The sequence below is a fragment of the Schistocerca americana genome, unplaced genomic scaffold (genome assembly GCF_021461395.2).
Source record: "Schistocerca americana isolate TAMUIC-IGC-003095 unplaced genomic scaffold, iqSchAmer2.1 HiC_scaffold_787, whole genome shotgun sequence".
NCBI lineage: Eukaryota > Metazoa > Arthropoda > Insecta > Orthoptera > Acrididae > Schistocerca > Schistocerca americana.
In genome coordinates, this window is record NW_025726552.1 from 50001 (window position 1) to 55000 (window position 5000).

At 51.9% G+C, this 5000-nt stretch overlaps 1 non-coding gene across 1 annotated transcript in view; it reads left to right on the forward strand.

The window, feature by feature from the left end:
* The first annotated feature begins 3961 nt into the window (after positions 1 to 3961).
* The window catches only part of LOC124590969, a 1910-nt gene continuing 871 nt past the window's right edge, over positions 3962 to 5000 (forward strand). The window contains exon 1 of the ribosomal RNA XR_006976846.1: positions 3962 to 5000. This exon is cut by the window's right edge and continues 871 nt beyond it. This is a non-coding gene — a ribosomal RNA (small subunit ribosomal RNA).

Here is a 5000-nt window from a genome sequence, read left to right on the forward strand (position 1 = left end):
CCTAACCCGTATTGTGCCTTAACCTAACCCGTATTGTGCCTTAACCTAACCCGTATTGTGCCTTAACCTAACCCATATTGCGCCTTAACCTAACCCATATTGCGCCTTAACCTAACCCATATTGCGCCTTAACCTAACCCATATTGCGCCTTAACCTAACCCATATTGTGCCTTAACCTAACCTATATTGTACCTTAACCTAACCCATATTGTACCTTAACCTAACCCATATTGTACCTTAACCTAACCTATATTGTACCTTAACCTAACCTATATTGTACCTTAACCTAACCTATATTGGGCCTTAACCTAACCTATATTGGGCCTTAACCTAACCTATATTGGGCCTTAACCTAACCTATATTGGGCCTTAACCTAACCTATATTGGGCCTTAACGTAACCCACGTTGCGCCTTAACCTAACCTATATTGTACCTTAACCTAACCCATATTGTACCTTAACCTAACCCATATTGTACCTTAACCTAACCTATATTGGGCCTTAACCTAACCTATATTGGGCCTTAACCTAACCTATATTGGGCCTTAACCTAACCTATATTGGGCCTTAACGTAACCCACGTTGCGCCTTAACGTAACCCACGTTGCGCCTTAACGTAACCCACGTTGCGCCTTAACGTAACCCACGTTGCGCCTTAACGTAACCCACGTTGCGCCTTAACGTAACCCATATTGCGCCTTAACCTAACCCATATTGCGCCTTAACCTAACCCATATTGCGCCTTAACCTAACCCATATTGTACCTTAACCTAACCTATATTGTACCTTAACCTAACCTATATTGTACCTTAACCTAACCTATATTGGGCCTTAACCTAACCTATATTGGGCCTTAACCTAACCTATATTGGGCCTTAACCTAACCTATATTGGGCCTTAACCTAACCTATATTGGGCCTTAACGTAACCCACGTTGCGCCTTAACGTAACCCACGTTGCGCCTTAACGTAACCCACGTTGCGCCTTAACGTAACCCACGTTGCGCCTTAACGTAACCCACGTTGCGCCTTAACGTAACCCACGTTGCGCCTTAACCTAACCCATATTGCGCCTTACCCTAACCCATATTGCGCCTTAACCTAACCCATATTGTGCCTTAACCTAACCTATATTGTACCTTAACCTAACCCATATTGTACCTTAACCTAACCTATATTGTACCTTAACCTAACCTATATTGTACCTTAACCTAACCTATATTGTACCTTAACCTAACCCATATTGCGCCTTAACCTAACCCATATTGCGCCTTAACCTAACCCATATTGCGCCTTAACCTAACCCATATTGCGCCTTAACCTAACCCATATTGCGCCTTAACCTAACCCATATTGCGCCTTAACCTAACCCATATTGCGCCTTAACCTAACCCATATTGCGCCTTAACCTAACCCATATTGCGCCTTAACCTAACCCATATTGTACCTTAACCTAACCCATATTGTACCTTAACCTAACCTATATTGTACCTTAACCTAACCTATATTGTACCTTAACCTAACCTATATTGTACCTTAACCTAACCTATATTGGGCCTTAACCTAACCTATATTGGGCCTTAACCTAACCTATATTGGGCCTTAACCTAACCTATATTGGGCCTTAACCTAACCTATATTGGGCCTTAACGTAACCCACGTTGCGCCTTAACGTAACCCACGTTGCGCCTTAACGTAACCCACGTTGCGCCTTAACGTAACCCACGTTGCGCCTTAACGTAACCCACGTTGCGCCTTAACGTAACCCACGTTGCGCCTTAACCCAACACACGTTGCGCCTTAACCCAACACACGTTGCGCCTTAACCCAACACACGTTGGGCCTTAACCCAACACACGTTGGGCCTTAACCCAACACACGTTGGGCCTTAACCCAACACACGTTGGGCCTTAACCCAACACACGTTGGGCCTTAACCCAACACACGTTGGGCCTTAACCCAACACACGTTGGGCCTTAACCCAACACACGTTGGGCCTTAACCCAACACACGTTGGGCCTTAACCCAACACACGTTGGGCCTTAACCCAACACACGTTGGGCCTTAACCCAACACACGTTGGGCCTTAACCCAACACACGTTGGGCCTTAACCCAACACACGTTGGGCCTTAACCCAACACACGTTGGGCCTTAACCCAACACACGTTGGGCCTTAACCCAACACACGTTGGGCCTTAACCCAACACACGTTGGGCCTTAACCCAACACACGTTGGGCCTTAACCCAACACACGTTGGGCCTTAACCTGCTCTGTAATTGTCATACGACGCGTTAAATTAGTGTGGTGTTGCCTAACTGCAACCCCCGCAATATAGTTTGCTACTCGCACTGCCTGGTCCCCAGAGTATCGCTTCATGTTAAACACCTTGCAGCTATACACTGTAATGCGGATGGCAGCAGGACGTACATGCTCAATGCCCTTCGCAGTTGTTCATTGGCATTTGCATGGCGAAGCACAGCCTACGTTGTGGTACGGCGTGTGTCAACTGTCCGCTGATGTTGTACGTCCAAATCACACACTGTACTGCACATTGGTCCTCATGTACTGAATGATACATCGTGGTACATGTGTGACCGTACCACGACTGCGCCAACAACGGCGAACCATACGGTCCAAATATTGTGCACTCAGCTACGTGTCGTCTCCCTATAAGAGCTGGATTGCAGTATGGTATGCCGTGGATGGCGATCAGCATGAGCCGTCTGTTGATGTAGTGGCGCGTGTTGTCAGACGTAGTCGTCTCTTCTCACACACCGTGATAGCATGGTGCACTGCGTTCCACATCTGCGACATGCGACAGAGGCCGGTTGACAGTCGTTCGCGCAATGGACATCGCATACGTACGGGGGCCACCTTCCACGTGTTCGCGAAGCGTGCACATGTTGTTGCGTGTATGTGGGCAGACATAGTGTGTCGTGACACCTGACACAGGCATGCAACAATCGTTGAATTTGCAAATGGCGATGGACGTCTACGTTTGCTGGTGACGTTACGCAAATGAACAACTGGTAAACGGTTGTGGTGCGGTTGTTCTCGCTAGAGGTGAATCAGTGATGGCGACGATCGGTTGAGCTACCAACCGGTTGTTTCAGCGATACCCACCATGCCCACGAACGTGAATGGCATGTGGGTGTGAAGCGATACGCGGCGGTGGCTGGGTGGGACCGTCCCCGGCCGGTGAGGGGGGGCCTCCCGGCGTGCTGGCCGCGCGGTGCGTGGGCGCACGCGCTACAGCCGGCTGGTGGGGGCGGCCAGTGGCAGGCGCGCCGGCCGACGGAGGCGGCAGGCGGCGCAGCTGCGCGCCGGCGCACCCTGCACGCGGCGCCGTGCGGCCAAAGTAGGTCCTCGCGGGCCCGGTGCGAAGCGCGGTGGACATCTGCAGTGTGCTGGTCCGATTGAGGACTGTGTGCGCTGAGGATGCGCCGCCGCCCGGCGCTCGGCGCCGCGACGCCGTCTGCTGCTCGGTCGCCTCTGCGGTTCTCGCAGGTGGTTTGTATCGCAGCTGTGCGGACGTGTTGGCGCGTGCGCTGTGCTGGGAGAGTTCGCTTCGGCACCCAAGTGGGGCTTTTGTCCTTCTGTGGCGCTGGCGTTGGAGCTGCCGGCCACCGTAGGTGGCGCGTGTTGTCTCCCGCCGGCAATGCCACGACAGCACGCTCCCGGGCCTCTGTCGGCAGCGGCAAGCTCAGTTGGGAGCACGGGTGGTCGCACCTAAAGCGTCTACTCGCCAAACTCCGGGCGATTGCGCCTCTCTCGAACCCGACCAAGTACTTAGGACGGCGCTGCGCGCCGCCGGGACCTGAGAGGGTTTCGAGGTGTATTGTGCAGGGGAGCTCAGCCTCCTCCTGTTTGCAGAATAATTGAGCGGACGCTTGCGTGTTCGCGCGGGCCCCCGGGACACACTCCCGGGCGGCCGGCTGCTCAGCTCTAGTTGACGCAGCTCCCTGGTTGATCCTGCCAGTAGTCATATGCTTGTCTCAAAGATTAAGCCATGCATGTCTCAGTACAAGCCGCATTAAGGTGAAACCGCGAATGGCTCATTAAATCAGTTATGGTTCCTTAGATCGTACCCACGTTACTTGGATAACTGTGGTAATTCTAGAGCTAATACATGCAAACAGAGTCCCGACCAGAGATGGAAGGGACGCTTTTATTAGATCAAAACCAATCGGTCGGCTCGTCCGGTCCGTTTGCCTTGGTGACTCTGAATAACTTTGGGCTGATCGCACGGTCCTCGTACCGGCGACGCATCTTTCAAATGTCTGCCTTATCAACTGTCGATGGTAGGTTCTGCGCCTACCATGGTTGTAACGGGTAACGGGGAATCAGGGTTCGATTCCGGAGAGGGAGCCTGAGAAACGGCTACCACATCCAAGGAAGGCAGCAGGCGCGCAAATTACCCACTCCCGGCACGGGGAGGTAGTGACGAAAAATAACGATACGGGACTCATCCGAGGCCCCGTAATCGGAATGAGTACACTTTAAATCCTTTAACGAGTATCTATTGGAGGGCAAGTCTGGTGCCAGCAGCCGCGGTAATTCCAGCTCCAATAGCGTATATTAAAGTTGTTGCGGTTAAAAAGCTCGTAGTTGGATTTGTGTCCCACGCTGTTGGTTCACCGCCCGTCGGTGTTTAACTGGCATGTATCGTGGGACGTCCTGCCGGTGGGGCGAGCTGAAGGCGTGCGACGCGCCTCGTGCGTGCTCGTGCGTCCCGAGGCGGACCCCGTTGCAATCCTACCAGGGTGCTCTTGAGTGAGTGTCTCGGTGGGCCGGCACGTTTACTTTGAACAAATTAGAGTGCTTAAAGCAGGCAAGCCCGCCTGAATACTGTGTGCATGGAATAATGGAATAGGACCTCGGTTCTATTTTGTTGGTTTTCGGAACCCGAGGTAATGATTAATAGGGACAGGCGGGGGCATTCGTATTGCGACGTTAGAGGTGAAATTCTTGGATCGTCGCAAGACGAACAGAAGCGAA